We start from the raw sequence: 15,292 nt of genomic DNA, 5'->3' as shown, positions 1-15,292 counted from the left end.
AGGCAGTCCTATCCCTGCATGTTCTCCCAGCTAAAGCAAGCCTGTACTTGGCTAGAGGAGGTGGTGCACCTGCTGGTAGTGCTGGCACCTCAGTGAGCAAATGCCCCATGTCATCAACACCCCCAAAGTTACCACAGGTTGAAACACTCCTAGAATTACCCTCCAAAGCCACTGAGGGAGCTACAGCCAACAGAAAAGTTTACATCTAAGAAAAAAAAGAAAGAAGGAGAGTAGGCAAGTGGCCAACATAGAGGACCAGCAAAGGTGATGGTCATGTATGGCAAGTGTCACAAACAAATTGGGCACTATAACAATCAATGATGGCCCCAAGGCAAATAGAGCCTCTGGGAGAAATTTGAGGCAGTGAATGGATTCAGGGTACCCCTATTGAATCCTTATTGAAATTCACTGTGGGTAAATGAAATTAGTTTGTTAAAAATTGATTAATGCCTATCTCTTGTGTGCATTCCCACTTTGATTTTATTCATAAATAAAACTATCTTGAGAAAGTACTTTGTATGTTCCAGGCATCATTCTAAACTTACATTCACACACTCAGTAATTATGTTTATTATCATCAATTTTATATTACAGGTGAGGAAACAAAGGCAGTAAAAGGGTCATTAATATAAACACCCAAGCATCCTGACAACACAACCATGCTCAACTATACTATACCATCTTGCTTCTTTTCTAAAGAATTAGGCTTGACTTAATCAAATATGACTTTCCAATATATTTTTTTGTGACTCGGTACATAATAGAGATATTTAAAAGTCAAAAGCTATGAAATAATTAAAAGAAGTAAAAAATTTTTAATGGATCTGAGTTCAACAAAAGCTAAGGAGAAATTTTTCATCATGAACAATACCACTGATGTTAAGAGAATTTCTCTACTTATGTAAACTATAAGTCACTGGAATGCCAATTTAATTGGGGGAAGTTGCAAGATTCTGACATTGTTATAGACAGACAATGGTTAATTTCTCCCAGACGGATCCTTTGCTGGCCATCCTTACAGGAAAGGAACTGGCCTACCACAAGGCTCCATGATAACCAATTTGGCCCAGTGCTAAAGGCCAGCAGGTAGGGTATCTGTGCTGTTGGGCCATTTTTCCTGCAGCATGAAAGCCTTACACATTTGTAAATAGGTTTATTACAGTATGTACCAACACATTCTTGGATTTAAAAATGTGTAGTGTAGATATGTTAACCAAAGAAAAACTGTTAAAATCTAAGTGGAGGTAATAAAAATGTTCCTCTTTAGATTTTTACTTTGGTTAATTCAAACCCAATTTTAATCCACATTGAAACCATGGGGCTGATCAACAAATTATGGTATATTTGAATTGCATTGATATGTTCAGAGTCCATGTGATCTTCATGTCTTTATATAAATTTATACTTTAAATGTCTTATTTTTTCCTAAAATATAGACAAATGGGATGCATCTGTGAATTTTTCGATTAATTGTAGGAGACTGTGCTCCATGTTCAGAAATATGTTAACCATGGCTAGAAATCACCTATTTAATTCAAGAAAAAGGTTTCAATTAGATTTTACTAGTAAGATGGGCAAGTTCTTTTTCACAGCTCTCCACTACCACTGCTAGTACTCACGCATGCACACGTGTGCCCACACACCCACGTTGAAGTGAGAAAGTCTGTTATATTTTATCTCAGAAAAAGATCCTCTTGTCTTAATGAGCTGGGCTGATTGGATGCCTCTGAAAGAAGCTTTCAGCCACTGCCGAGTCTTTGGGAAACTGATGAACTTCAAGGGAGTAAAAGATGCAAGAGAACCAAGTACGATAGATGAACAATGTATCATTTGGTTATTGTTCTAATTATGGTTGATTTTATAGGTAAAGCTACTCAAAAATTATTGTACTTGCAGACTGACATGAGAAACCATGTATTTGTGCCTGTGCATTTGCTATGAAATCTTCATCCCTAAGAATACTAAATAATGGCAGTTTTAAAACCTAACAGTTATTGAACATTTAATATTTGTAGGCACTGGACTGTAAATTTTAAGTGCAGCATTTTATGTAATACACACATCTTTATTTGGTAGCTACTAAGTCCATTTTATTTATTATTAACCTGAGGTTTAAAGAGGTTAGGGAAATTGGTGAAGCTAACAGTTTGTTGGAGAGCTGGGGTTTTAAGGTTTAAATGTTTAACAGTAAAGCTCTTACTCTGCACTGTGCAACATTGCCTCAAAATATAAATTCAGAGTGTCTTAGGTGAACAAGGAGTTTTCACAAAATATTGTACTTAGTTCTCACAATGACCTGTCTGAGCAGTATGCACATTTTGTATTGATTGTACATGCAGTCCAGGCAAAAACCAAGGGCTGTGGCTAACTGCCTTTATTTCAGTCTAATTTAAAATAGAAAACTTGACAAATCTAAACATTGTTACCATAACTGACAGATAAAATTATTTATATTTTTAACAGTAGCCATGGAAGGAAAAAAAGGTCACTGTCATAAAATGCAACACATACTTGAATATATATAAAACACAGGAAAAAAAGTCTAAATTTTTGAAAAGATAGATACTTTATCTTCCTACTATGAGATGTCTTAAAGGTAAAATGAGAAAAACATTAGCAAATAAATCTCATGACTCTTCTGGTAGTGGTGATTAATTTCAAGGCAGAAGATTTTTATAGACACATCCATGATAATAAAGTCAAAGTAAAAATAGAGCAGCAATTTTTCAAGTTTTGCATTGCACTAGAATTTTAAACATTTTCAATATGTCATTTATTGATAGATGTTACTTTGCCAGTTTTCTGAATTTTTAACAGAAAGGAGATAACATCAGGGACATCCGTAAGCTTACTTTATGGAACTAACTGCTAAAATAATCTTTTCAAAGTCATTTGGAATAGTTTTTTAGAGCACTCGGAACTGCCCTGAGGATTGTTGAGACCAATGGTGATGATTTAATCAATCAACAGAATCTTAATATGTATTAAATATGCCAAAGCAATAGTTATCATCTGATTATTCCTGCTACACAGATATTTGAAAACCAAAGAGCTTTTTCTTTGACTTTTTCATATATTTGTTTTTCCTTCAGAATACAGTTTTATCAGCAGCATACTTAACTTGCTCAAATACATGCTTGGCAAAAATAAATAAAACAAATGCAATTGAAAAATTTTAGACACTATAAAATTATATTTTGCATGCTCTTTAATATATTCATAATCATTGCACAAGGCTGTTTCTATAAAATTAGAACTATACCTTGCAGAAGAGGTAAGAAATTTTCTAACATCATGTTGATTCCATGTGAATTTTGCAGACTCCTGTTAAAGAAACTAGACCTCTGTCAAGTATGGCATAATGGCATTCAAAATGGAAACAAGCAGTTTCTTTTTTAATCTTTTAAAATTAAGATTAAATTCCAATTTTTAAACCTTGATATTTATCCTGAATTGCACAAGTTTCTCCAATAAACATTCAAATTGAGTGATACATAAATAAACACACAATTTATACTGGCCACCAGATCACTTTGGTAAGAAGAATCAAATGACTTGTCTCCAAATCATTATAGGTATAGTGTTACTCTCCATTCAAAAAACAGAATCGCTGACTATGACCTTGGATCCTACTCTCCCATTCTCTTCTTTTGCCCATAGAATGTGAATGAAGTGACATTTAACATCTTTAACCTTTAAGGCAGCCCTAAAAGCATTCCACGCCCTCCTGAACATCTCATGGCACTAACAAAAGGTGGGACACCTTGCATCTAGACACATTGATTTCCAGCCTGCAACCTCTTACTCTTAAGCTTTAACAGTCTCAGAAATTGCAAAGAAAACAATATAAAAGCACCTCGTAGATTAGCAGACCATTACTGGTCCTCAGCACTTCGGCAGATGAAACCTCCTTGATCCCAGACTATAAAAACGCCTTCTGAAGGCTGTTGAGCTCCTCTTTGATTCTTGGCCCAAGTCTTAATTTTCTCACAGTGTGAGAGCTCTGTATTTCATTAGGGATATCATCTTAAATCCTTGTGTGCCCCTACTTGTTTTAGCGGGCATTCTCTTTTAAAGATATTCTCTTCTACAGATTCATTTGTATCTATTTTGAAGGTGAATAGTGAGTTATCAAAATGCATTTTTAAAACTTGTTGATAATAAAGACTAAGGGTCCTTTTTTTTTCCAGATGAGGCCCAATGGCCTGAGCCTAAATTTTTCTCATTCCAGCTTGATACAATTACTTCATAGTGCATCTGTAAGTTAAAAATACACCTATCAGAGTTAGATTCAGAATCTGTTCCACTGTTCTCAGTTATTATTGCACTTTCTAACCAAATTTATAAAATCTCAAATGGTGATTATCACATCACAGACTTTTTCACTCCACACAGCATAAATAATATTTCAAGAGAATTAGGGTCTGTATGCAGGAGGATGATTTCAGGTTATGACTAAGGCAAAGGTAACTGCTCTAATTTTCATGTTTAACCAACAAGGAATTTTAAAGTTCCATACTCAAAATTATTTAGTCAAACCCAGTACCTTTGGAGTTTAATTAAGCTCTTTTATAAGAAAGATGGCTTTCTAAATTATTCTAATTGTTCTAAAGTAAATAAATTTGTTTTATGGGTTTGGTTGAGATAAATATGTACATGTGCTTAATCCACTATTATCAGACCTAAATGAACATTGACTTCTACAAATCTATCAAATCTTTACTTTATAAAAAATAAACTTTGTAAAAGACTTTATTACAGAAGTATGCTCATTAGCAGTGAGCATAAATTTGATTCAGATAAATCCCCAAAATTAGACTTCCTGAAAAGTGGTCCCATACAAAGGGGGTACACAGATGGACAGAGTCTGATTGCTAGCTGGGGGAATCACTGCTTACAGGATTTCTGGTGATTGGAGTCTTCATTTTCTAATCAATTAGAACAAAGATAATATTCTGTTTTGTGAGGATGTTGAAAGATTAGTAAGAAGATACATGGACAGAATACTTAAAACATTACAATTCTCAACAATGTTTTTTATTTACATTCCTAGTGAAAAAAAAAGAACAGCACTCTCTCATATACACAATCATATATTTATTTGTTTTGCAAGTATTTTTGCAAAATATTTTGAGACTTAGAGAATTATGTATAATATAATAAAAAAATAAAAATGTGTATAATCAGAAAGAGGGAGGAAAAAATGGACTCTATAAGTAGAAAAGGTCTTGAGAAAATTTTAGCAAATGAAAGTAGACCTTTTGGTCCTTGAAGTCAATTACTAAATTTAATCACTCACTTTTCTCTGACTTTTCTAGTAGGCAAGAGGGATCAGTGCAGAGAGGAAACATGTTCAGACAGAACTCAAATTGATCATAACACTGAGTATCCTGCTTGTGTCAGAGAAGTATTGTTTTTCCTCACGCAGAGATCTGATAGAAGTCTCTCAAGTGAGTTTTCTCATAAGAAGTGTTAAAAGATAAAATGGACAGACAATATCCACCTCAGTAAATAAGGATGGTAAGTGTTTATAGAAACTATATTCTGAAAATGCTGCAATACAAGTCTAAAAAACTAAAATATAATATACTTTGCAAAAAATACCCTGGAAGAAATTTTACTGGGCAAATCATAAAATAAAGAAGCATAAAAGGAGAAGTGTTCCTATGTCTCACATTTCTGATATATCTAATGAAGAAAGTGGTTCTAAAATTATTGACTCAAGGTGGCTAACCTAAATTCTTGAACAATAATATTTCTATGAAAGGAAAAAATAACAATGTCAATAATGCTAACTGAAAAGGGAAAACATCAAGAAAGGAAGAAAATACCATATCTTGAGTTGATTGGTAGTCTATCAATTTCTCTGGATGAACCACATGAAAAGAAATAAAGGCCAACCTGGAGATCTGAAGGCAAGGAAGCCTTATTCAATGTATTCTAGCAATCATGATGCATTTAAAATGCTTTAAATTCATTAATTCTCTTTAAATATTTATTCACATAAAAAAATGTACATTTCTGGTTTCTCAGTTGGCAATGGTCCACTGAAGCTGCATGTCCAGTGCCTCTTCTGACCTGGACATGTGACATTGAGAAGAGGCTATGTCATTGTGCCTGTGCTATGCTTCTCCATATTATCAATTTAGGAGAACAAATATCATAATTTTTCTTATCCTATCTCCCTTTCAAAAGTGGGAAGATGACAGATGAATGAAAACAGCAGTTTGTCTCAAGAAAAATTAGAGACTTTCTTGGTGAAAGTTAAAGATGTCCACATATTTAAACATGTTTAGGAAACAGGGCCTGTACAGAATATCAGGTCTACTCTTAACACTGGTTCCATAGTATCTGAAAGAATTTCTTTCTTTTCTTTCTTTTTTTTTTTTTTAAATAACCTTGTTTCAATCTCTATTCCCAGGTTTCTTAAGCTTAATTAGCTACAAAGAACAAATTGTGTATAAGCAAAAACTGAAAAGAGCTACAATGTTCAAAGGGCTTGGGCTTAAAAATATTAGAGATCTAAATTTTATCAGATTCATAAACAAAACAATTTTAAAAAGCAGTCATAATATAAAATAGCAGCTCCCAGTAACTTCTTCAAGTCTATCTTCTTCAGAAGTTGACCAGTTCACTTTGTCTCATTCTTAGAAGCTTCATCAAAAATTCTCCACAGGATCTAGAATTCCATCATCATCATCCTCTTCAGTAGCAAGTGGTGCTTTTCCATCCACAGATTGTTTGGGCAGAGCTTTAGCCAATCTCCTTAAACTAGTAAGACAGTCTGCACCAAATTAGTTTAAGATGCTGAGTAGCATTTCTGTAGTTGCTTTGTCTCAGCATGGCCTGTAATGGTGAAAGTGTTTGCTGCCAGAGATACCTGAACTTCAGAGTTGTTGAAGTGGATCACTGTTCCTTGGTTTGTAAACATATTCACCTCTTCAATACCAGAGATATTGTTTATCCCTAACTTCTTTAAGGAGAATTGAAGTTTTGTTTTTGTTTTTTGGTTTTTGTCTTTTTTTTAATCATCTGTGGTAGCTGTTCTATAAACCACCTTCTTTCTGCAAGCAGTTCTTTTCCCACCAATGCACAATTGTGCCTGCAGTTTGGTTAGTTTTTCATGGTTCATGATAGTTTCTTTCATCTTGTAAGGGCAGAAATAGGACCGCTTGGGGGACTAGGATTGGTGCTCAGGGGGTCTCAGGCAGACCAGCTGAGATTAGGCACACACTCCAGGGGACACAAGATGGCAAGCTACCTGAAGGCTTTTCTGTTCTGCATATATCTTTATGTGATAACTCACATAATACAAAACACTATACTTTGGATTAACATCTGGCCTTTACTTCACATGTCGTGGAACAACCAAGAAAAGAACAAATAGTACTCCCTAAAGCAGTATTGAAGAATAAGCTGGGAGAGAATAAGAAACTATCTCAAAATCTGAAAATTCAACTAACTTTCAAAAAATTATGGGCACATAATATTCTTTAAAATTCACCTGAATTAAAAAAAAACAATTTATAGTATTTTAATCACATACAAATATTAGATTCAAATGGGACATGTGCATGTGTGTTTAAAAACACTCAGATTGGACTTCATAGCCTTTTAGCAATTACAGTAGTGGAGTGACCAAGAGGATTAGTGATGTATTATTTTAATGATATAATTAAATTTGTTAATATGAGTTTGTATATGAATTCTATAACAAAGACTGAAACTTGGCTAAATAGTTACAATTAAACCGGATCAACAGAAGACAGTTTTACGGTTAGAAAGCAGTGCATAACAGAGTGACTGTTATCACCAGCTTTTTTGTTGCTGTGACCAAAGGACCTGACCAAAACAATTACAGGAGCCAAAGTTTATTTGGGAACTCACAGTTCTAGAGATCTCAATTCATAGATAACCAACTCCATTCCTCAGGGTCTGAGGTGAGGCAGGATGTCATGGTGGAAGAATGTGGCAGAGGAAAACATCTGGGAACATGGTACCCAAGAATCAGAGGGAGAGCTCCATTCAACAAGGACAAAATACACACCCCAAAGGCACACCCCCTGGAACCTCATCTTCCAGCCATGTCCTCCAGTCCTCCCTGCCTACAGTAACCATCTAGTTAATCTCCCTCAGGGGATTAATGCACTGATTAGGTTAAAGGTCTCATAACCCAATCATTTCACTTCTAAACCTTCTTGCATTGTCTCCCACATGAGCTTTTGGGGGGTATCTCACATATAAACAATAAAAAACAATTAAATTTACATGTCATCTTGATAGAAGTTAAGGTCTTTGTAACACTTATGTCAATCAATTGTTCAATTATTATACTAAAGGCAACAGACATACTATGAAGGATAAAGCAATAAAAGTAGAAAAATAAGTCAGGATATAAAGTAAGCTCCCATTAGAAGGAAATGTATTTAACTAAAATTAGGAATCAAATATTTATTTAGTCATTGTAGACAAGAGGCAGGACTTGTCATTTTATATCTGTTAACTCATTTGAGCTCCTCGGTCCATCTGTGAATTCAATTTATTTTTTCTTATAACCTTGAGATACACCCAAAAGGGCAACTGAAATATTTTGAATGACAGAAAGAAAATAACCATAAAACTCATAAGGAAGCTTGGCACACAGCAACACTACCACAGAGAACATGAAGGGTATCAGTTTCTTATTCAGCCAATTTCTAACTTGTACAAATAGTTCTCACCATTGTTGACCAACTCCAGACTTGGTGGGGGTGGGAGGTTGCTCAGGCAGCAGAGGCAACACTTGGAGCAGGAAAAAACATACTTCCTGCCTCTTCTCTACCAATATTACCATTTTTCTGGGATAAGACTTAAGACTTTTACTAAAGCCTTAATAACAAAACTAAGATCCTTCATTAACTGCTCTATTCGATGACATGTAACTGCTCTATTTTTTTTTTTACAATTTTGAGAGACATAGAAAAAAAAATTCACGTTAGGTTTAATTAAACAAATTATACAGCTTTTACAATAGATACCAGGTTCCGTGCAAATTTAGCCTTAAGCCCTGTGACTTCTGAACAGTCAACTCTACAGAGTAAAGACTCACTACAGAGTAAGGCTAGCATGCAGTATAGCCTAGTTCTGTAGCAGGAGAGGCTGGTGTTCAAGTCTAGCTTTTCTGCTTATCAAAAGGTTTATCTCTGTAAATGAGAACAATAGCACTATTCCATAGGGTGATGTGATAAAATTAAATGAAATGATCTGTGTCAAGATCATGAGAAGAATACATTATAATGTTACCAGTTTGGTTTTCCCATTTTAAGTGATTTAAAGAAATCACCACTGAGTGCATGCACACAAGCGTGCGCGTGCTAGAAATCTTGGGGGATAAACTCAATCCAGTGCATATTAATAAGTACACTCTTATCTGAAAAAAAAAAAACTAATTCTAACCCCATCCTAACTTATTAATTGGATGACTGCAAGTGGCTTAAACTCTCCTAGTCTCATTTTTCTCATACTTTCCAAGTTCCTTCTTTTCAAGATTAAAGGAGCTTTGTGACAGAGTAGACCAAAATAAAATAGCTTTTGCCATTATTATTCAGTGTCATTATTCAATTTTCACCCAAACATTCCTATTAGAATACTTAAGATTGAATTTGTATCATAAGGAAGATTAAAATACATAAAGGATTATTTTTAAGTCTTTTCATGGAATGTTATCACTTTAATAACAATCTCTATGATTTAGATAAATAAATTTAATAAATTGGAGAGACAAATTATTTTTTATTTGCCAAATTATTGTTATTTGGTGAGCCATGTGGCCTTTTCTCTTGAGTAATACTGTTATACGTGTTACCTAATAATAACAAAAATAATCATGATGTTAAAAGTATTTAGGAAAATGCTTGTTGTCACACATTGACACATGGAGAGAGAAACCTTTCTAATACTTTTTAATGATGCAAATAAAAGAATCATTTTTCCTTTTGAGTCCCACTCAGACATGAGCATATCTGAAAGCATGGTAGATGCACTTTTCACCTGGACTGCAGAATAACAATGACTTATTTGACCACAAAGAATATAAAATCACTAGTATATTGTTTTGGCTATTTCAGAAAGAACCACAAAGGCTTCAATGAACTCCAGCATTGATAGATTTTTAAATCGACAGCTGGTTAACATTATCAGAATGAATCATGGAAGACAAGTGACAGCTGGATCGGAGCCAGAGTGGCCAAGAGATACCAAAGATAATTTCTGTGTTTTTAAGCGAGACTTTTTTCAGTGCCTCTGACCTTATGCTACATACGTCTTAATTAAGGCGACAGGTAGTGTGATAAAAAACAAAGTACAATTATAGTTTAAACCCAAAGGATCTGAACAAATACAAATGTCTTAAAGGTGGTATATTTTCCAACCAGAGCAAGGCATCTACTCTGCCCAAGAGCTCTTGACTAAATGCTGAACCTGTATAGTATTCTGCTTAAAAACTGTTTAATATTTTTTAATAAGGAATAAACTGTATCTGTTTTTGTAGTCAAGTTAAAACAAGACTCTTACCGATAAATGAGAGAGGTAAAGCCACAACAATCTTTACAGCTTTAAAACCAGTAAAAAAAAAAAAAAAAAAACTGTTTTATGCTTCTCAGCCTAGACAACAAAGTTATGAGAGTTTTTTCCCTTCAAATTTAGTGTAAATGTCTCCACCTGACATAGACAAAGCCTCACTATCAAACAGGTGCTGCTGCTGATGTTCAACACCTGTGGTTTCATAGCCACCAACAAAGGAAGTCAGAAACTTCTGCTACCTACACACCTGTCAGATGGGTGGACGCCTGTAACCTTCTTCTCTTGATGGGTCTCCACAAGACAGAAATGGAAAAGAGCGCTCTTCAAAGGGTGGCTCAAAGAACAGGCAGGCAAAACCGTTCTGTTCTACAAAGTTTAAATCCTCATCATAGAGTATAACTGGTATTAGGCTGGGAAGGAGATTTACATTAATAGAAACAAAGAACTTGCAATTGCTCCTAAACAAATAGACCAAAAAAAGAAAAAAAGAAAAAAGAGTCAGATTACTAAAAACACCAAAAGAAATTGAATTCTTTTTTGAGCAAACTAAACTTATGACACTTCAGAGTATGTCTGGTATCTAACTTTTATTACTAGAAAATGTAGTAAGTATAAATACAGCATATATGTATTTTTGAAAAGAACATTTTTGAAAGATAAGCATAATGTGTACAGAGATTAAACATTTGCATACCTATTTTAATGCCTGTTCATTCTACTCTTTTAAAAATAATATTCAATTGTTTTAATCCTCTTTTTTAAGTGCTGAGTTGATAAATAGGCAAGTCATTAAGAAATGAACAGATAAAGCATCTATTTGGGAAATATTTAATCAAGCAAACTATTTAAAATATGAGAAAATAAAAACCCTAATAATATTTCAGCCAGAAGTATCATAATATAGATAAACCAAAATATTTCCCTTAGTGGCATCATGTAAAATAAATAGTTATATAAAAGGCATTACATCATTGGGACTCTGCATATTAAAGCAATTGAGATCTATTTACATTTAAAAATATTTCCAAACATTGGACAAAGTTCATACATTATCAAAAAGATGCCTTTAAAACCTCTTAATTGATAAAAAAAATTATTTTTAAAATTTTTAGACCATTATAATTAAACATAGTATTTGGTTTCATTTTAACAAGATTATACATGCAAAGAATTTTATTTCATTCCCCATTTCCCCCTCCCCATTCCCTTACCATTCCATCCTATCTCTCATGTTTAATTACTACATATAGTATATCTAAATGGCTTTTACAAAACAAGATTTTTGTTATTCTTTAATTATTAATATTTGGGGCACATAGGAGTCATTTCACTAATAAAAGTGGGGATATCCAAGTACAACACTGATTTGTAACAGCAATTTGTCTCAAGGCTTGAGGGGGAAAACTCAAAGGTTGTGGGTATTTCAAGTTTTAGATGTGGGTAGGAGCAGAATCCTTTGGAGTTTCTGGAAGATGAAAGAATGAGCAACTTTCTTTCATGATCTTTTTTCCATCAAACAGAACAGATTTGTGAAGCAACCATCTAGCCAAATACCATCCTAAGCTTTGGAACTCTTCCCAAAATTGAGTGGTTAATTTTTTTAATTCAAATTGTGATTTAGTCATTTGTGTGATAGCATAATTCAAGGGAACAAGTCCACATTCCAAGACAAAGCATCATTATAACAACCCATATTTCACTGGTCACCCTTCTCACCCATGATTGAACTTTGGCAGTAGTTAAAATTCAAATTGGTTTGTCCACTACCTATAAACGAAGCTAAAAAGTGCTGATAGTGTGAAGCTAAGGTCTGCATAAGCTAATAGGTTTTAGTGTCTGAAACTTTTGATAATCTGGCTTTAAGTGTCATGGTCTTTCAAGGTGGATTCCATCTGTCCTATAAAGTTATGTATGGAAACATAATGCATCCCTTTGATCTCCTTTGTAAAGACCCTATGAAGTCAACAAAATGCCCCCATTTAACTCAACAGCCAGATCCCCAACCTGTGGACATGTAAGATTTTAACACTTCTAAGTGTTTGTAAACAGTAAGTGAGCTACATGTTGAAAGGATCTCAGTAAAGAGGAGCAGAGATGGTCTGAGTATTGGCACAGGTATAAGCTGTACTATGGATATTTTATACCAAAAGAAAAGATCACAGCTAAAACTAGGATTAGTTCTTTAAATGTCCATCCATATAAATCCCCCAATTTATTTTTAAATAAAGTATTTATTTTAAAATGTTTCATATATTTGATTTCCAAATCACCATGTTGGTGGGCAAAAATATTCCAACATAGATGCATACCATAATGAAGAACCTTATAAGATATTAAGTGTATGTAAATTGATGTGTGCATTTATTTCTATGTGTGTATGTTAATTTGCAATACTAATGAATTTGTGTGCATGCATGTACAGAGTGTACTCAGGAGAGGTGTGACAGTGTGCAGGGAAAATTGCATTGATTTTTGCTGTCAGGAAAATCCAAGTCCAAATATTGGCTATATAGTAACCTTGAACATTTTTCTTATCTTTAGATATGAATAGGTACAAAGAGCAGCTTCACTGACTTTTCAGATTGGCACCAGTCATATGAACACTTAGCAAATAGTAACAACCAACAAATACTATATACCTTTTCCTTCCCCCATCAGCATCATGTCCAAACATAGATCCAAATTTATATTCAATTTTAGAATTCGCTTAGTCTCCTGCTTCAGCATTAAATTTATCTTCATGCTCTTGAATCAATGGACACAGATTCAGTAAATGCTTTTTTCATAGCAAGTAAATCTGCAATTCCCTGTTGACATATCATTTAACTGGGCAAAAATCATGTCTATCCTTCAACACCCAGGTCAGGTGTCATCTCCTCTGTGAAGATTCCCACAGTCCTCCTCAAACATCAGTAAGTAACTGTTCTCCCTTCTGTTCTCCCAAATCTTAGTTCAAGCTATTGTCCTAGTACTTATTAAATAGCATCAAGATTATTTCTTGTCCTGTCTGCTTCCTCTTAGAGAAGTTGAGTTCCATGAAGCAGGATCCATGTGTTAGTCTTCCTTATACTCCAGCATGTAACTCAGAGTTGGGAGAATATCAAAGACCCAACAAAACAGAAGGAGGAAGGAAAGGAAGTCAGAAGTAACATTTGCCTACCTCTCTCACATCTTGTCTTTGATCACATACTCAGAAATGAGTATGATTTTAAAAATAAATAAATAATGGTCATTAACTAGAAGAATCTAATAGATCCAGAAAGGGAAGGATGTCCCTTTCTACTGTGGAAATCAAATATATAATATATTTTAAAATAAATGCTTTATTTAAAAATAAATTGGGAGATTTATATGGATGGATATTTAAAGAACTAATACTAGCTTTAGCTGTGCTCTTTTTTTTTTGGTATAAAATATCCATAGGACAGCTTATACCTGTGCCAATACTCAGCCCATCTCTGCTCCTCTTTACTGAGATCCTTTCAACATGTAGCTCACTTACTGTTTACAAACACTTAGAAGTGTTAAAATCTTACATGTCAACAGGTTGGGGATTGCCAATATTGGGAAGATGACTCTTATACTATTTTAGCATTTTCCTCTTTAGCTGCCTCAAAGATCTGCTAATTTTCTAACACCATTTAGCCAAGTATACAACAGATGGCTCTGAGAGCCACACTGTCTCTGTGTGTAAACCTACAAATGGTCTATGCTGTGGCATATGTGTCCACATATTATCAATGCTAGGTACTTCAAGCTTGCAAACAGTCCTAGCTGAAGAAATAGACACATCTTGTGAGTTTATCTGAACTCCTTAGCCTTTTACTTAATTCAAAATTAGTACTCATGTAAAATGGCCAATTTTTAGATGTAGACCCTTTTTACTTTCCACCAGTCTTACTCAGCTTCCTTTCTGGATACAGCTTTTTAGAAGGCATTTCTATTTACACACACACACACACACACACACACACACACACACACACACATTGGACATTTCTCTACCCTGGAGTTTAAAGCCAGAAAGGGAAGAGTGCCCCTTTCTACTGCAGTTGACTTCCTGTTCTTTTCTGAGGACACACAGAACATGAACATAACACGCACTAGTGTGCACACGTGCATCCACACATGCAAACCCATGCATGTATCCATGCATTGAGTGCCACTTTCAGTGGTCTTTCACAATGATTGCCACCAAAGTTATCTGCCTAATGCTCAAATCTGATCATGTCACTTTCATACCAAAAATTCTGCATCACCTGCCAGGCGCGGTGGAGCAGACCTGTAATCCTAGCAGCTTGGGAGGCTAAGACCAGAGGATTGCAAGATCAAAGCTAGCCTCAGTCAAAGGAAGGCACAAAGCAACTCAGTGAGAACCTGTCTTTAAATAAAATACAAAATAGGACTGGGATATGGCTCAATTCCTGAGTTCAATTCCTAATACCTTCTAAAAAAAGAAATTCTGCATCACCAATAATGAAATCTAAACCAAGTGTACACCTATCATAACCAAACAACTTTCCAGTCATCAACTATGCAATGCTCACTTATCTCTCTATTCCTTTTCAAATATTTTTTGCCCTTTATAAAATGTAATTCTCAGCCTTTTTTACAAAAATATACATTCCTTCTGATTGCAGAACAAATGTTAGCCACTCTGATAAACTTTCCATGACAACACTTTCTCGCCTTTCCCACTATAGAGTCCCATCAGCTTTGCCTCCAGTACACT

At 34.5% G+C, this 15,292-nt stretch overlaps 1 pseudogene; it reads right to left on the bottom strand.

The window, feature by feature from the left end:
* Positions 1-6,631: 6,631 nt before the first annotated feature.
* On the bottom strand, positions 6,632-7,132 carry LOC143398208 (transcription factor BTF3-like; annotated as a pseudogene).
* Positions 7,133-15,292: the final 8,160 nt, after the last annotated feature.

This window comes from Callospermophilus lateralis, chromosome 4 (assembly GCF_048772815.1).
Source record: "Callospermophilus lateralis isolate mCalLat2 chromosome 4, mCalLat2.hap1, whole genome shotgun sequence".
NCBI classification, from domain to species: domain Eukaryota; kingdom Metazoa; phylum Chordata; class Mammalia; order Rodentia; family Sciuridae; genus Callospermophilus; species Callospermophilus lateralis.
Note: the sequence above shows the minus strand (reverse complement) of the source record. Positions and strands in the feature narration are given on the sequence as shown.